The sequence below is a fragment of the Myotis myotis genome, unplaced genomic scaffold (assembly GCF_014108235.1).
Source record: "Myotis myotis isolate mMyoMyo1 unplaced genomic scaffold, mMyoMyo1.p scaffold_m19_p_8, whole genome shotgun sequence".
Taxonomy (NCBI): domain Eukaryota; kingdom Metazoa; phylum Chordata; class Mammalia; order Chiroptera; family Vespertilionidae; genus Myotis; species Myotis myotis.
The window spans coordinates 83762961-83782425 of record NW_023416390.1 but is presented as its reverse complement, the minus strand read 5'-3'; positions in this window follow the sequence as shown (position 1 = coordinate 83782425).

Here is a 19465-nt window from a genome sequence, read left to right as displayed (position 1 = left end):
CAGTCCTTTCTTCCTTCTTCCTTCCTCCCAACAACCCTTTCACCGTGTCCTCTATTTGTGGCTCACTGAGCCACAGTCCCTGCCTCAAGGGGCCCGGGGCCTGCGGGGGGCAGACCTGGAGGTGCATGGCTACAGAACAGGACAACATGGCTGGGGAAGGAGCTCAAGGAGAAGCAGCACCTGCCCAAAGGGAAGAAACTGGGCCCGGGAAGGAGACGACTTCATGAAAAGAAAAGAGGGCGTTAGAAAGAGGGGGCAACGGGAAGGAAATGAAAGGAACATTAGAAAAGGGTGCGGTGGAAGTGGAAGACTGAAGAGGAGCCCAGCTGGGTTGAAGAAGCGTGTGACTCTGTGTGTGTGTGTGTGTGCGTGTGTCTGTGTTAGTGTGTGTTCACATCAGAGAGAGGCACACGTGTGCTGGGTATTCTCTGTGGACATTGCTTTGTCACTTTGCAGACATTGCCTCCGCATCCTATGGCAGTCCTGTAGGGTGGTCTCTATTGTTCCCATTCGACAGATACGAACTTTGAACTCAGGGGATGAAATCTAAGAAGCTCAGCTGCTGTGTGAAGGAGCCCACGTGTCTGCGGGCACCATGGTGCTTCCCTGCTGGGATCAGTCTCCCGTGCCCCCCCAGGCTATTGGTCCAAGGCAGCAGCCTGAGGGTGGGCGACGGCAGAAACCTTGGCCTCGCCAACACGGCAAGGGTCTCAAGTGCCACACATGGGCGAGGTCCAAGTCACTGGCCTGGGACCAAAGCTGCCATGAGCACCGTGTCCGGAAACCATCCGGAGAGCTGTCTGCCCCTCAGCGCAGGCACCTGAGGCCTCCCGGTAATTAGACAAATCTAATGATGGCAAGAACTGACCCAGGTGATGGGCACAACACTCAGCCTCAAGTTCCCAGTGATTGTCAGGAAATCCAATTACCATAGAGCTGAGCCTACCAGGCTGGAGAAGGATAATTGGGGGCAAGGGTGGGCGTTGAGGAGACGTGAAGGAAGAAAATCACATCCTACAATCTGTCAAGTAAACCCCCTCTTAAGCAATGCCTGTTGCGCCGGGTCCAGGAGGAGTCTGGAAGGGCAGTATTGGAAACAGGGCAGCAGCCTACTCCCCCTCGAACCGTTTTCCTGGTTGGGAAGCCTGTGTCAGGCACAGCAGACAGGGACATGCAGACCTGTGTGTGTCATCGGGAGAGAGCGAGGTTAGGAGCACACAGGCCCTGGGTAAAGTCTGGTCTGGACTCCGCCAGCCACCGGTGAGCCATCTGACCATTGACATGTATCACTAAGCCTTCCTATGTGCAATGCTAGAGCTGGACCACGGCCACCTCAGAAGGTGGCTTCCAAGCCACAGGGACCTAATGGCTATGCAGAAATTTGGGAAAGTAAAATCTATCAAGTTTGTCATAATGGGCTTGTATTTTTGAATAATAAAACAATAAAGAAAATACCCGCGAGGCTGCTCAAAGGACAGGGAGATTTATTTTTCCTTTCATCCACCCATTCAAAATGCACTGAATGTCTGTGTGGTCCAGGCTGCGGAAATAAATATAACATGGTCCCTGACCATGTGTTTTTCTTCCCATCATACCCCCAATACTTAACAATAGGTGAATGCTTAACAGAGTAGACACTCAGTAAGCATTTGTTGATTAAATGAACGAACTACCACTTCTGCAGAGTTGGGGACAAGTGAAGACATTGTTCATAAGCCCTGGTGAAGCTGTGGGAGAGAGAAGGGGCCTGGGAGCGAGGAGGCAGCGATGGGAGGTGTGCTGCGAGGGAGAAGCTGAAGCTGGATAAAAGATGGGGAACAGCCACCGCGGGTCTGGCGGCCAGAGACCCCCACCCTCGGGGGGGAGTGAGACAAGGAAGCCTGCATGTGTCCAGGAGGTGAGGAATGGAGGGAAGCCACAGCATGTGAGTGAGATTTGACTGAAGCCGAAAGAATGGGCAGCGCCGGGGTCAGAAACTAAAGTGGGAGCCAGCCGGGAAGGGCCAGGAACTTGAGGATGGTGGGTGGGTGTGACTTTCTGGGATGGAGACGGGGAAACTGGCAGAGGGGTGGGTGAGCGCATGCGTGGAGAGAGAGAGAGAGAGAGAGAGAGAGAGAGAGAGAGAGAGAGAGAGAGAGAGAGAGATGCAGCTGATGGAACTGACAAAGGGAAGGGCGCCTGAGCCCCCACGGCCATGGTGCTGCCCGGCCAGTCCCTGGTGCCAGGGGGATGGGGGAGGGACAACAGGGCGCTCGCAAAGACGAAGCCATCTCTTCACACAAAAATGAAGCAGACGTGGCCGGGAAAGCCAAATATTTGAGAGGTGATGTGACAAAGGGGAAGAGTCAATCCCGGCAAGTCTGCGTGGAGCGAGCCTGCGCGGCCCTGACCGCGGTGCTTCGTGAGAACGTCCTTTGCCGGCTCCCCTCTCCCCGAAGGAAAATAAATCCTCGCCCAGATGAGACGTGGCGGCGGGGAAAGAAGGACGTCCCAGACGGTCCAGCTGGCTCAGGCGGGGCCTGGCCAGAAGCGCCGCGAGGGCGGCACTGCGGTGGGTGGCTCGGTCCTGTCACCCCGAAATGCCACCAGCTCCCCAGGTGCAGAGGAACGTGCGCCCCACAGAGGTGGGCGGGCGCAGCGCGGGGAAACCTCTGTGCGCCTCTAGCCCCGCTGCCAGTGCCGGGCTACTTCCGCCCTACAACTGCCTCCTCTTCCCCACCCCTTCTCCCCCACCCCTGCTGCTCCTACTGCAACCTCTCTGCCCCACCCCACCGCCCACTGCGCTCACTCCCCCTCCCTCCTCTAAACCAAAGCATCACCCTTAAATGCGAGGAGCCACCAATACCTGTTTGAGGCGATGGCATTTAATTAGCACACTCCGGCTGCCATTAAGCCCAGTCCTGTCCCCTCCCCCTTCCTCCCAGTGCCCTCTCTCAGCGGCCCTGCTCACCCCATCTATGTAAAGAAGCCATAAAGCCTTTCTCCAATCGCCTTCTCCAGTTTATGCAACCCCCAGAACACAGGTTGATTGGAAAGGTCTCTCTCCTGGATAACAACAATTCAATGTGCCCTGACATTTTAATAGCCTGCCATCCTGGTGAACACAATCGAGCAAGGCAGCGAAGCAAAAATCATTAGGTAAGCAAGATAATCTAAGCGGATCTGCCGCCTGCACTCACATCTGGGGCAGGCTGCACAGCTGGGGCCGCCCAGGAGCCGGCTGGTCTGCCCACCCCTTTGTATGAATGCGCCAACACAAGCACTTGTTCCGGGGGACACGCACCTCTGCCAACAGGGTTTGGGAGATAAACACACTCAGGCAAGTACAGTCACACTGAAACCCCAAGATGAAATAATAGCTTGAGAGCACGTGAATTTACAGCGTATCAGAGCACCTGCCACCACCAGCGCTGAGCACCAGGCCAATATGTGTTTCCACACATGTGTTCATTAATATAAAGGTTCTGAATCTAATGCCATGCTTAAGCATATAATTTAAATATAAAGATATGATATACAACATTTATGCCTAACATATGCAAGGCACTATTCTAAATGCTTAATCGATGAACTCATTTCATTCTCAAAACATCTGTAGAACCCATTTTACAGGTGCGGTAACTGAGGCACAAAGAGTTGTAGCAACTTATCCAAAGTCATCCTCCGGTAAGTGGTGGAGCCAGTGTGTGGAGCCAAGCAATCTGGCTCCAGAGTGATACGGTGTCTCGTAAATAATAAATCACACAAGTAAGTATAAAATCACTGCCTGTCTTTATGGGGTCTGCATTCCTTCGGGAATGTGTATATTTACACACACGCGACACATGTGTTTATGTGGATACTGAACAGGTGCAAAGCAGTATAAACTGACTCCTTTTCAACACTAAACCTGCATTTATGTACGCAGCCATATGCACATATTGAGCATCTTGTGAGTCCCAAGATCATGTGTTAGTACTGAGGCTACAACAATTAATTAGACACCACTGCCGCCCTCAAGTAGCTCATAGCCTCTGGGGAGGTCAAGCCAGCAAACACATGTTTGACGTTGCGGGTGAGAGGTTAGAGAGTGACATGGAACTGCAGAGGCTGAGAGGACCCCCGCCCCACCCATCCCCTGCCTCACCCCCCCCCCCCCCCCTAGTCTTCTTGGGAAGCCATGCACCTACTCCCATGAGGTTGCCAGCACTCAACACCTGGAGAGCTCATTTGGGCATTGCCTTCAAGACCAGTTTAGAAGCTGCCCAACACAATGAGCCTTGTTACTTAATAATTACATAGCACACCAACTCACACCCCTTTCTTAGGAAGGAGGCAGGAGTGACATCACAGAACCGGGCCAACAGATGTCAGACAATTCTCCTGGTGGATCCCAGCCCTCCCAGTCATCCACGCTCCTCCCCGAGGCGCGGAGGTCCCCACATAGCTCGGTTTCCCGGGCGCTGACTTGGCAAGCTATTCACTTTATGAATATGACCCTCAGAGGGGAGAGCCCCTCTCAGCAGCCCCCGAACTATGTTATCACCGTTATTAAGGAGCTTAAAGAGGAGCTGGGAGGACGAGACACCACTGGAATTGCAGCGTGATTGTGATTGATGTGTTCCTATTAGCGCCTCAGTGTTATCTCTCTGGATGGCAAGAACAGCCAGTGGCTTGTAACACAACAGATTACCTGAGTTCTCAGCCTTAGAAGGATGTTTAAATAAAATACAGTCCCTCTTAGCAAGAGGCTCATTTTCTCCGCGAGGCTCCAAGACTATTTCATGTCAGCTCTGATTCGCTGCGACTCTCCTCAGTAAACATGTCTTATCATTAATAATTCTTTACAAGCACAATCTCCAAGAGTCTTTCTCTCTCTCTCTCTCTCTCTCTCTCTCTCTCTCTCTCTCTCTCTCTCTCTCTTCCTTCCTCCCTCCCTCCCTCTCTCTCTCATTCTCTAGGTGGCTGGACTCAGACACATCACGCCTCAGTTTGGGTTCCAAGGTGCTTCTCTCTGGATTTTCACCTGCCTTGCCAAAAATGATTGATTACACCGGGCCGACTGGGTGTCCGGCAATACCCAACAAATGACTTTGGCCCCTAACAGCAGGCCTTGGCCAGATAGAAATCAATATTTCACCATTAAAATCTATCAAAGAAGAGTTAAGGCACCATCTGTCCCTGCCGCCTCTCTATGGTGTGTGAACATTAAACCCGACACTTGTACTACACGGGTGATCAATATATAGTGGTTCACAGATCATTTGTGGTTCCCTTTTAGCAGTGATGGATGTCTGGAATCGTTGTGATTCATTTTGTCAGACCATTAAACAGGATTCTGTCCAGTTCCTTCCTGATTTCATTTAGAGGATCATTCTTCACAGTTCATAAGAGGGAAACGGTTTTACCAATCTGCTTCTATTTCAATAAGTCACTTTATAGAGATTTTGTGTCCTCCAGACTGTAAAAATTCCGGAGAGATAGTACAAACAGACCTCTAAAACTATTCACTGCATGACATATGCATAAAGTGTGAAGAGAGGAATGTAAATATGTTTACCTCTTTATCTGCAAATGTTGGTTTTAACCCCCTCCTGGCTGGCGTGCTGGCCCGAGGGCGCTCCGGGAAGAGTTTGCCTGCTGCAGAGGCAAGGCTGGTAGCCGGGGCTAATTTACTGAGGCAGGGGACATGCCCAACCCTCTGTGGCATGGCTAAAAGCAGATGGGAGTGGCTGTCCCAGAGGTCACCTTTCAGAGACTTTGATTTCTATAGTCAAGATGAGTTGCCTCTTACCCAAATGATTGGCTATGCCTATCTGTGCTCCCCTCTCGTGCAGCTTGCCCACCCAACAGAAGAAAGACTGGTCATGCCCTTGAGGGCAACTATGGACGAACATAAGCCCCTGCATGACAGTATCAGTTAGCACTGGTGAATGCCCACCTGTGCTAAGTCTCATCCTAGATAATCTTACGAGGCACCCCACTTCCCAGTGAGGAAACTGAGGCTCAGAGAGGTTAAATCACCTGCCTGAGATTACTCTAGCCAGGGACCGTGAGAGTCAGGGCCCAGACCCGGGCTTGTCACCAGAGGCCACATGAGTGTGGTCAGCTCTTGGCTGGTGGCTATTACTTTATGGATGATTTTGTTTTAAATCAAGTGAATTTCATTCAGTCCTCCTGGGAGTGCCCTCACCCATCAGAACACTATTAGAAAATAAATGTTTATTTTATTATTATTATAAGTAAAACTACAGGAGTCACTAAATAATGCACTCCAAAGGCAAACAATTAATATTAATCTATTTTTTTGTTTTTAGATTATTGAGCAATATTACTGTAGCAGATATTAGTGTAGATAAGCAGATGTTGATTTAAATACTAATACAAGCATATATATGTATGCATGTATGTATACAGATATACAGATATCTGCACATATATACTTTAAACTAATTATTTTATTATAGAATAATATATAATGTGAAAAACTTTAAAATATATATGTTTTTATTGATTTCAGAGAGGAAGGGAGAGGAAGAGAGTGATAGAAACATCAATGATAAGAGAGAACCTTTGCTTGCCTGCCTCCTGCATGCCCCCTACTGGGGATTGAGCCTGCAACCCAGGCACGTAGCCTTTACTGGAATCAAACCCAGGACCCTTCAGTCCCCAGGCTGATACTCTATCCACTAAAAGACTTTAGAGATAATTAGCTTTTTTTTTTTTTTATCTCTCCCTTCCTTTTAAAATTATTAACTAAAAAAAAAAAAAAATGAGTCTCAGAAAGAAGAAAAGCTGGCCCTCGGGTAAGAATCTTGTTTCCTTACTTCCAAGTAAAAAAACTGTAAGTAATAAAGTGTTACTCAATTATGATTTTTTTTGGTGCTATATTTGTTGAGGACCAGATAAGAGTAATACCAATTTTGCAATTGAGCAGTGGGAGAACCTGCAACTGCTCAATTGCAGTGAAATTCCAATTCACTAACCACCATGACCCTGCCTGAGGTGAGCATTCCTTACAGTAACAGCAGAAGGTAAGGTGTGACACACCACTTCAAACCCAAGGCCACCTGGCCACAGCCATGCTGGACAGCCGCACCCGGGGAATTTCCAGGCAAAGACACTGTTCAGAGGGGTATGGCAGGGCAGAAAGAGCTTGGAGTTAGGCTCCAGAAAGACTAGGCAAAAAACAATCCTTGCTGCTAATTAACTGTGTCATTTCTAATAAGTCACCTAACCTCTCTGAGCATCTGTCTCCTCATCTGTAAGACTGATTCTAATCACACCTACCCCCTAGGGTAATTGTGAGGATTCAATGAGACACACTCGAAACTTCAGCACAGGCCCTACCTAGCACAATGCATGTTCGTTAGCATCCTTTTATCCCTTTCTTCTTCCCTTGTGTTCTCCTTGACATTGCTCCATAAATTTGTATTATGCTATATTTCAACCTCCAATAAGAACTTGTAATGGGATCTGCCACATAAGAATTTATCTAAGTCCTTCTTGATTCTAGAAACATAAAACCTAGGGATTAAATAGAGACTTGAGAGGTCTTTGGTCCAACCATTGGCCCAGTGAATCACATTCACTACCTGCCTGGCAATTCATTTTCAATGACCAAGAGCTCACAATGTCACAGGAGGTCCGCCTCATTGCTGGACAGTCTTTTACTGATAAATTTCCTGCTAAACCTGCCTCTGTGTAAATCCCATCCATTAGTCCCGGTAATAATTCCAACCCATAATCACCTCATGTTCCATATAATAATTTAACAGAATGAAAAGAAATGTTCCTTTTAATTTGTGATAGAACTACCTCTTGAAGCATTTTGATTGTTGGACTAAAATCCAAGAGGTTTGTGACTGTGCCCAAGATGGCTTTATGCATGTCTTTCAATTTTGGCTCTGAGCACATCCCAGCTCATCTTGAATGTAGTGAAGAGTTGTGGGGGTTTTTTTTCTTTTTCTTTTATGAATCCTCCGTAGCCCTTATAACTGACTAGGTTTTCTGTGTCTCTGCATTTCCTTTTTTAAAAATATATATATATATTTATTTCAGAGAGGAAGGGAGAAGGGAGAGAGAGATAGAAACATCAATGATGAGAGAGAATCATTGATTGGCTACTTCCTGCACGTCCCCTACTGGGGATCAAGTCCTCAACCTGGGCATGTGCCCTTGACCAGATTGAACCAGGGACCCTTCAGTCCACAGGTTGATGCTCTATCCACTGAGCCAAACTAGCTAGGCTGCATTTCCATTTTTGAACATGAAACCCAGGCCTGCACAGAGCACTCTGATTCAATTTTATAATTCAGATTTCATCCACTCATTTCTTTCTTCCTCTTTGTTCCTCTTATCCACTTTTCCTCCATCTACCTGTCCTGGCATCCATCCATCCTTCCATCTCAATATTTCAGTCACAACAGGAATGCCAGCATGTACCCCTTAATAATGGATTGTGATAAACTCCAGAACTAATAGCAATGGTGGCCTCAGTAGCTGTCGAAGAATCTGCTGCCCACCTTCACTAATAATCCAGATATTAGCATAGGCCTGCGGGGGGCAGGCTCACATCCATGCCAAGGCCTCAGGTCATGTCATTATCTCTCAACTGTTCCCACCATTCATATACTCCAAAATCACAAAATCAAAGTCAATGATTCTATATCGAGTGTAGCTAAGACAGCCACACATATCTCTCCTAGTCATTCAAGCCAGAGTGGCCATCGAGAAGGCCAACAGGCTCTCTCTGCCAGCCTGCCCAATCCTGTGACACTCCTGTCACACTAAGATTAATCTTGTGGGCCCCCCTCAGGTCCCATCCCTCCAGGTAGGTCCTACTCCTGCCAATGTGTCGTGTCCCAAATGTTATTATCCTGAAATGCCCATTTTTTTGCTGCCAGATTCTTTGCCTGTGTGCAGACTCTGAGTCCAGCATCTCCTGCCCGCCTTGGGCAAATACAAATTCCTTCTTTTAAGTGTGACCTTATTAGGAAGATGGGCCTCAGCCCTGGTTCTCTTAACAAGGTCTGCGCATGTCAACTGGGTCAAATTGCATGGTACTTCCTTGACCAGAGGGTTCGGGAGCCACGGGCAAATTGGAGGCCAGCCAAACCCACGCTCGCCTACCTGGATCATGCCTGTGCCCATCAGATGTGCAGTGGCAGGTGAGGACTAGCCATCATGTACAGTCATCTGAGGTAACCCGGCCTCGCTCCCTCTGTTGGGATAAGCCAGCAATTTTCAACCTTTTCATCTCATGGCGCACATAAACTAATTACTAAAATTCTGCAGCACACCAAAAAAAAATTTTTTTTGCCATCTGACAAAAAAAAAGTATAATTTCGATTCATTCACACCAGATGGCTATCTGTGGTTGTGCTGGCTGTTGCCATTTTCATTTTAAATGTGATTTTATTGATTTGAGAGAGAGATAGTGGAAGAGAGAGGGAGAGAGAAACATTGATGTGAGAAACGTTGATCGGCTTCCTCCTGCACACCCTCTACTGGGGATGGAGCCCTCAATGGGGCATGTGCCCTGACCAGGAATGGAGCCAGCAACCTTTTGGTGCATGGGACAATGCTCAACCAACTGAGCAACACTGGCCAGGGCCTGTTGTCACTTTTTATTTTACAATCTAAGGGGGGAAAAGTCAGTGCCCTTGACTAAAAAGTTAGGTATTGTATGTTTCAAAAATTCTTGCATCACACCAATTGAAAATGTCTGGGTTAAGCCATAGATTCCCAGGAAGTCCAGACATTCTCTTACTCTTTATTCTGAGGAAAAACAATACACACATTCAAGAGATTTTTTCAGAGCTAACTTTTGCCTATCTTGCTGTAATTTAAGCCCATTCTATTAACTTAAGGTTTTTGTCTTTTCTTAGCTATTGTCCTTCCTAGTCATAGCACCATTAATTGCAAATCTACCATCATATCAGCTGCTTTGTGGTGTATTTTTTTCTCACAATAGCACTCTGCAAAATCGGTTTATTTTCCCCATTTTCAGATGAGAAACTGAGGCTGCAAGAGGCTTAGTAATTCACATAATGTCACACAGCTGATAATGACAGAAAGTGAATTCAAACTCAAGTCAGACTCACATCAAAACTACCAAATATGGGGCTACATATCTACCAGAAAAATATAGTTTAATATATTTACCTTATCATTGTAGTGGGGTTAAAAAAGAGTTCTGAAAGCAGAACCTAGGTCCAATTAGATACTCTTAGAGCTACTAAACACATCTGCTTAACGTATCCCCCAAATAGTATCCTGCTGTCTAAACATCAATACTTTTTCTTTCTTTTTAAAATTTTATCTTTATTGTTGAAAGTATTACAGATGTCCCTTTTTTTTCTCCCGCTGAACCCCACCACCCAAATAATACTTTTTCTAATTTTACTTTTGACTTCTGAACAGTCAGACAGCCTGTAAAATCTCAACAGAAGGGACAGGAGACTTAAATCATCCCTTTCAACTCAGAGCCACATGGGGACAGAGGATCAAGGAGAGGTCAAGGCATTTCACTGCTTCCCAATTGTAAGGTCCCTTGGCCAGCAGGTGATGGGCAAGGATTTTGGAGCCAGGCTGGTATCTGCCACCCGTGGTAAGGGAGGAAGTTGGGTGAGTGGACCAGACCTCTGTCACAGGTCATCTCAAACATCAGAGGCTATTTCCAGAAAGACAGCCTGATTCCTGGACCCCCACACTCTGGAGAAAGGGCTGCAGGAAGCCGTTGAGGGATGTTACAGCTGAGGAACTCGGCCAGGGGTCCTCAAGTGGAGTGGGGGATGTAGTACCTTCCTGGGGCACTCAGAAATGTGACAATGAATTGTTGCAGTGACGGAGGTGCTGTGGGTAATTAGTGAGCAAGGCAGGTTATGCTAAATGTGCTCTAATGTGTGAGACAGTCTCATGAATGACAAATTGCCCATTCAAAATGCCAGCAAGACTCCACTGACTGAGTCCAACTTTCTCACTTTACAGATGAAGAAAGATTTGAATGATCTCCCCCAAAGAGACCGAGAGAGAACTTTTGCTCTTGCTGTCAGTGTCTATTCAGCTCCCCGAGGAAAGAATTTCATGAAGGTTGCTGCTTCTCCCTAAACTCATCAGTGGGGCCACCATCCCTAGAAATGGCAAGGGAAGTGGTAGTCAGTGAATGCACCAAATCTGGAATTAAGTGCAATACTTATCCCAGATGGTCTCATTTCTTTTCTGAAAAACAAACAAGAAAAAAACAACCAAACATCTGGGAATCAAGTGGTATTGGAGGAAAGAGGACTGAGACACCGAGCCATTAAATAACCTCACAAGGTCACAGAGCTCATTCCTGCCAGAGGCAAGATTCCAACTCAGCTCTCTCTGCCAGAGAAGGGCTTCCTCAGAACCACAAAAGCAGCAGTGCCCAGCCCCATCCCCAACCACCACTACCACCAGCTGTACCTCTCTCTGGACACAGCAAAACGCACTGCAGGTCTTCTAGAGACGTCACCAACCTGGAGGGGCCAACTTCATTTCTTTATGATGAATTGATTGATTTTAGAGAACGGAAGGGAAAGAGAGAGGGGAGAGAGAGACATCCATTTGTTGTTCTACACCTTTATGCATTCATGGGTTGATTCTTGTATGTGCCCTGACCGGGGATTGAACTCACAACTTTGGCGTATCTAGATGATGCCCTAACCATCTGAGTTGCTGGGCTAGGGCTCTCTTCTCTCCTTCTCATGTGTTTCCTTCAACCAAATCCCTTCACCACCAGAGTAAGCCAGGAGAAGCTGGCAATGGGTTTCTGTTACCAGTAATATTTTCCTTTTATAAGTAGAACATCTATACTAATAAAAGGGTAATATGCTAATTAGACCAGACATCTTCCGGGCAACCTTACGGACGTCCTTCCAGACAAAGCCACGGTGGCGGGGCCGAGGCAGAGGCAGTTAGGGGGGATCAGGCTAGCAGGGGAGGGCAGTTAGGGCAATCAGGCCAGCAGGCAGGCAAGCAGTTAGGAGCCAGCGGTCCTGGATTGAGAGGGGGATGTCCAACTGCTGGTTTAGGCTTGATCCTACAGCAGTGATGGTGAACCTATGACACGCGTGTCAGAGGTGACATGCGAACTCATTTTTTTGGTTGATTTTTCTTTGTTAAATGGCCTTTAAATATATAAAATAAATATCAAAAATATAAGTCTTTGTTTTACTATGGTTGCAAATATCAAAAAATTTCTATATGTGACACGGCACCAGAGTTAAGTTAGGGTTTTTCAAAACGCTGAGACACCAAGCTCAAAAGGTTCGCCATCACTGTCCTACAGGGATCGGGCCTAAATCAGCAGTTGGACATCCCCCAAGGGGTCCCATATTGGAGAGGGTGCAGGCGGGACTGAGGGACCCCTCTCCCCACCGTGCATGAATTTCATGCACCGGGCCTCTAGTAATGATATAAGAAAGGAAGCTCTCATGGTTGAATATGAATAGAGAGAGCAATTCGTGCTAAGGAGAAGTAAACATCTTTCTAGAACTGTGACTACCACAGCTTTGCCTTTGGGACCTGCTACAGAAATAAACAGGCTTTTGCCTGGTGCTTCTGACCAACTCCGAGGGATTCCATTTCTTTCAAATTGACTTTGACCCATTCAGCACAGGGAGGAGGGGAAATAATAGTGAAAAGAGAAGCATAAAAGGTAGGGGAAGGGGCACTTCAGGTCAAGCATCAAGACCTACAAAGGACCAGACAAATGGAAAAGCACAGCAGTGCTAATAAGATAATGACCCATCTTGGCAAGTTTTGAAATCTTTATGTATTGATCTGAAAGTGGCTAGACTGGGATCCCTATTCCATCACTTCTTAGCTTGTGATCCGGGCAAATGTCTTAACTTGGCAGAACTTCAAATTCCTCATTCATATAAACGGGGTCACTTCCCCCTCACAGTAAGAGTGAACACAGTAGGCCAGTGGTCGGCAAATGGCAGCTCGCGAGCCACGTGCCGTTCTTTGGCCCCTTGAGTGTGACTCTTCCACAAAATACCACATGCAGGCGCGCACGTACAGTGCGATTGAAACTTTGTGGCCCATGCGCAGAAGTCGGTATTTTGTGGAAGAGCCACACTCAAGGGGCCAAAGAGCCACATGTGGCTTGTGAGCCGCAGTTTGCCGACCACTGCACTAGGCCCTCAGTAACTGGAAGCAGCTAGGACTGATTCTCTGGAAAACGGCAGGCATGGGATGGATTTGGATAGATGGGTGCAAAAGAGTTCGTCACCTCCAAAGCTCTGACGCTGCTATTGTCAATCTCTTTTCTCCTAAAGAGTGGGCAGGGGGTGGGGGAGCAAGGAGGGGAGTTCAGGGTAACAAGACTAATCAGGATTGCACCATCAAAGCAAATACATCCAATTAACAGCTATTAGAGAAGCATTTTCTGGCACCGTGCACAATGAAGGCCATGCTACCTAGTGGAAATTAATCTTAATTATTGGTACCTGCATACATACGTGCAAAAGGAAGCAACTCACATTAATCTACATTAAACTTAATAGCAGTCCGTGTATTATCTATTCTGAGTCAAAATTGACTGCTGGCCCCTGCACAGATATCTGCAGTGCTAACTCAAGTAATTACAGCGCAGTGGGTCTCAAAGACACAATTTGTTCCCTATATAATAAATCAGCTGCTAGGGCTTTTGTAATTAAAAACCAAAAGGAAAAAAATAGAACTGTACAGGCAAATGTCATTCTCTTCTGAGGGAAATTAGGAAAAAAGGAAATATGTCTTCCTGATGCTTAGTCTGAAAGGAAAAGGGACACCCACCCCGATGGAATCCCAGACAGAGAGATAAATACAGTGGTAGGTTTTCAGAACTGTGAAAACAATGTTCTTAGAACCTCAAATGTAAGGCATCTAAGAGGCCTTCACTGCCTTTCCAAGGAGACTGGTAAAGCTGCATGAGAGAGATGTCTTATGTTAACTGGAATTTCCAAGAGTCTGGGTCAGGATAGAAGGCCAAGTTGGTTTTACTAAACTCAACTTAAGAGGGACCCCCTTTCTCATTAACCTTGAGAAAAAGAGAAATGAATACTATGTTCTCCCTTCATGTCAGGGCATCGAGAATTTATTCAATAGATCAATTTTTAGAGGTTGCCTGCCCTTCTGTAGATCTCTCACTTTTTTCATTTCTGTCTCCAGAGACCATGATCCTCCCTCCACCTCAACTACTCCAATTAGTTAGGGCTTTTCTTAGTTGCCTAGAATCATAGACCTACTGGCCAGCGCTTCCTAAAGTGGGGCCTGCACGCCACCACTGGAATGGGAAGATTAAGTTATGCTCAGGTAACACAGTGACTTCGCTTGCCAGGCGCCGACCACAGGCACACGTTCCACATCAGTAGGACAGCCCATACAACCTCTGCACTTAGGAGATAAGCTCACCCAAGCCAGGTATTCCCAGACCTGCACCCTCCATCATCTAGACCCCAGCTCACCCTAGTACAAGACCCTTCCTAGTCGCTACCTCCTCCCCACCCATTCTCAACACTCACTTCTGGGTGCCCCTAAGCCTTTTCTCAGCCCACCTAGGCCTCTCCTAAATTCCAGCCAGGGCTTCCACGTCCAGCTACTGAGGCTGTGTGTATTGAAAGATGCCTTCTAGAGCCTTTTAATTAAAAACGGAAAGGTGCTTCTAGAACCATGGAATGCAGTAGGCCTGACAAACACTTGCCCCTGTCACCAGCATCTTCCTTCAGTCTCAGCTCTCTGCCCTGTGTGTCTCCTCCGGCCTCCCCACTCCTTTGTCCACAGGTGCTGTCCTGCTTTCAGTACCCAGGACTCCTCCTCCAGCCAAAGCCGTTCCCTACCGTTCAACCCCTCATTGTAGGACATCAAAGTCCGTCTCTGACCCCACACTTGGATCCTTCCCCCCAAGCCCTGGTCCAACCTTTCTCAGGCTGAACTCTCTCTTGGATCACTGATCTCCTCACTGCCGTGGTTTTCCCATCTCTGCTCTTTATGTCTGAGTGTAGCTCTTGCTGCTCCCTCTTTCATCTCACACCTGTCTGCTTTATGCCCCATTATCAAATAGTGTCATTTAACACAATTTTTAAATCAAAAACCATGTATATGACCCCAGAGAAATTTTAGAAAATAAAATAAAAAAATTTTAAAAAGCCAGCCTCTTGGTGTTTACTAGTTGTTTCTTTCTATAGATATACTAGAGGCCCAGTACACAAAAATTTGTGCACATGGGGGGGGGGGGGTTCCTTAGCCCGACCTGTGCTGTCTCGCAGTTTGGGACCCCTCGGGGGATGTCCACCTGCTGGCTTAGTCCTGCTCTCCGGGATATTGGGCCTAAGCTGGCAGTCAGACATCCCTCTGGCAGCCCGGGAGCCCTTGGGGGATGTCCACTTGCCAGCAGGGAGCAGGCCCAAGCTGCAGTCGGACATCCTTAGCGCTGCTGAGGAGGCAGGAGAGGCTCCCACCACCACCACTGTGCTGGCAGCCATCAGCCTGGCTTTTGGTTGAGCAGAGCTCCCCCTGTGGGAGCGCACTGACCACCAGATGGCAGCTCCTGCATTGAGCGTCTGCCCCCTGGTGGTCAGTGTATGTCATAGTGACCAGTCATTCCCAGTCTTTCTGCTGTTAGGATCAATTTGCATATTACCCTTTTACTATATAGGATAGAGGCCTGGTGCACTGGTGGGGGCCGACTGGTTTGCCCTGAAGGGTGTCTCAGATCAGGGTGGGGGCCCTGCTGGGGTGCCTGGCCAGCCTGAGTGAGGGGCTGATGGCTGTTTGCAGGCTGGCCATGCCCCCCGGCAACGCAAGCCCCAGCCTCTCCTTTTTTTCTTTTCTTTTTTTTCTGAGATTTACTTATCTTCTATAATTGAAACTTTGTAGCCTTGAGCAGAGCCCAGTGCCAGACAGGGCAGATGGGAAGCTTGGCTTCCTCCATCACCAGGGGCAACCCAAGCTTCCTGCTCGCTTCAGCTCCATAACCGCCATCATCTTTGTGACTGAGTGATGGAGTGGTGGTTAATTTGCATATTACTCTTTTATTAGGATAGCATACATTCTACTATATAAAATGGGCACATCATTAATACTGATTTGTTTAATTATTTTTATTTTTTAATAGGCAATATATGCTCTGGCCTGTCAGCATTTCACTCCAGAAGCTATTGGTATTACTTGCTTATTTTATTATATATATATATATACATATATACATATACACACACACACACACGCACACACACACACACACACTACTAGGTGTATTGGTTAATAATGCAGATTTTGTAATCAAAGAAAACACACGATAATTTCAAGAGAAACATCAAAAGTGCTTTATTCAAAGTAATGTCCATCGCTAGCTACATATTTCCCCCATCTTTCAGGTAACATGGATACCGTCCCAATAGAACTTTTCTTGTTTTGAGGCAAACCATTTAGAGACCCAATTTTCCACTTCTTCTTATGTTTTGAAGTGCTGCTCAGAAAGTGCGTGTGCCATCGATCGGAATATATGGTAATCTGAAGGAGCAAGATCTGGTGAATACGACAGCAGGTGGGTTAATACTTCCCAGGCAAGATCTTTTAACGTGTCTTTAACTGGTTTTGAAGTGTGTGATGGGGCGTTATCATGAAGCAAACTTACTTTGCTGTGTCTTCTGGCCCATTCTGGTCATTTCACGATCAAAGCATGGTTCAAATTGATTATTTGTTGTCAATAGCAATCAGTATTAACAGTTTCACCTGGTTTTAGAAGTTCATAATACACCACACCTTCCTGATCCCACCAAACACAGAGCATTGTCTTCTTTCCGAAGTGATTTGGCCTTTCAGTCGATGTTGATGGTTGACCTGGATCAACCCATGATTTTGTGCATTTGGGATTCTCAAAATAAATCCACTTTTCATCACCAGTCACAATTTGATGCAAAATGACTTTCTTTCGTGCCATTGAAGCAACATTTTACTGATGACTTTTCAGTTTTCCATTTGTCTTTTGTTCAGTTGCTGTGGCACCCATTTTCCTTCCTTTAAAATCTTTCCCATTGCTTGTAAACAATCAGAAATTGTTTGCTGAGCAACGTTTAATCTTTCTGCAAGTTGTTTTTGAGTTTAACACACATCTTCATCCAATAATGCTTGTAAATTTTGGTCTTCAAGCTTTTTCAGTTGACCTGGACGTTCTTTGTCTTTCACATCAAAATCAACACTTTTAAAGTGTTAAACCAGCGTTCATAAGTATCTTGAGATGGAGCATATTCACCATAAGCTTTCCGAAGTATACAATAACTTTCAGCAGCACTTTTCTTCAAAATAAACTAATGAATTAAAACTTCCCGCAAATGCTTTTTTGGGCACGAAATTCAACATTTTTAAGCATAAAAATATCTATGATATGAACACCTTCAGTAAATTTGACATATGAAGTTTTGAAGCTTCCTGTCAATACAACAGAATAGCATACATATCAAATCGCATATGTATCAACATATGTGTAACTCCATCTATTGAAAAAAAATCCACATTATTAACCGGTACAATAATATATAACACAAGTGATGGGATATATCACGTTCTGTTACAACTTGCTACTTTTGCTTAATGCATGTTAGAGAGATTTTATATTATAAATGTAGATCTGCATTACCTTTCTTTTTAAATATATCTCTTTAATTAAAACAGTAACTAAGTAATAACACAGTTGGAGTTAAGATATAGCAAAAATCATGAAAGATGTATTTGAACAATTGAAGTTTAGAACACACTGTTCTGCTCTGTAAATGAATTCTGACACCTCCCCTGATACCCACCCTTACCCATAAGTGACCCTTGGACCTGCTTGAATACCTCCAATGATGGGGAGCTCACTTCCTCAGGAGGTAGCCTTAGGTGGTGAGATTCTCATCCTGAGCCTTCTCCTCTTTTTATTGGCTGAAATCTCTCCACCAGTTCCCCAGATCCCTTAAACCCAGTGATCTCACCTGATGGGAATTCCTTAGCTTCTAAAGTCTATTTCATCCATTTGGACACCTAATAGCTACTGTTTGGCAGTGTTTCTTAACCATATCACAGGAAGCTGCCTTGCTCTTCCATTTAATTTTAAGTTTCCAAAAAGCAGAGAATGAGGCTTATGTTTCTCTTGCGTCCCCATCCAGTGCCTGCCACAGTGCTGCCCACACTGCCCTTAGAAAACATCCTCTCTTCCAGACCTCAGCGGGTCACCATTTCCCCAGCGAGCCTTTCTCAGCACTCCAGCCCCACAAGCTTTCCAGTCATGGTAACTATTTGTGATCTGTGTTCCCAGTTCATGGAACGGAGCCTGTCATTGGTTTTAAATATATATATTTGGCAAATAAATAAATGGCCATATGAATACTAAGAGGGTAATCAACTGTATCTTTTTCTTGAAAGACAGCAGATAGCATAGTGTTAAATTACTCAGGGTTATCTTGTAGAATTCAAGTGCTAGGGACAGTTTCCTACAGGATCCTGGAAGTCTTGCCATACTGAACAGTCCCAGGGCTCCGTTTATGAAGCACCCTATCATAACAGAAGCTTCAGAAACACAAAATGGGAAGCTACCTTTCTAGGCCATGCAAGCGTTGGGAAACCAGGTCCCTTGGAGGGTTCTTAGAGAAATTTCATAAAAGTTTTTGAGGGCCATAGAGAAGAGAACTAACATTTATTGTGCCCCTGTTTTGTGCCAGAAATGGAGTTTGTGGTTAGAGACAAACTTTTTCTCTTGCAGGGATGAAGGGTGGCGCCCTGGAATGAACCCTAAAGAATACTCCCCTTTCCTGCCCCACCCCACAGAAACTGCACCCAGCTATAAGTTAGAATTTTCAGTAAATCTACCAGCAAGCATTTCCTGAAACTCCCCCCCCCCAAAAAAAAAAGACCAGTTTCACATCTCAACATTCTAGATAGCAATATTCAGAGAATTTGCATAAAGAGCTAAACAACCTTGTAAATAAAATGCTTCTATAAAACATTCATATAAGATTACTGTGCAGGCAGGAGCACAGGGCTCAAAAGACAAAACATCTGAATCTTGGCTTTGCCACTGTTCAGCAGTGCGACGACTTAGGAAGTTCTTCAGCTTTCTGAACTTTACCTCTGCAATATATATATATATATATACATATATATATATATATATGCCTAAGCAACCGTTACAACCAAGCAAGTGTTACAACCTAACAACCGAAATGACTGAAATGACAGAATGACTGGCCAACCAGTCGCTATGACACACACTGACCACCAGGGGGCAGACGCTCAATGCAGGAGCTGCCCTCTGGTGATCAGCACACTCCCCTGCTCAACCAGAAGGTGGGGTCATGGCTGGCAAGTGCAGCTGTGGCGGCAGGAGCCTCTCCCGACTCCCTGGCTGTGCTACTGAGCGGTGGGCCTGGATGAGCTTGAGTGGCGTGGACCCCCTCAGGCTCCTCCCTGGCCGCCTACAGCTTGGTGTACTGCT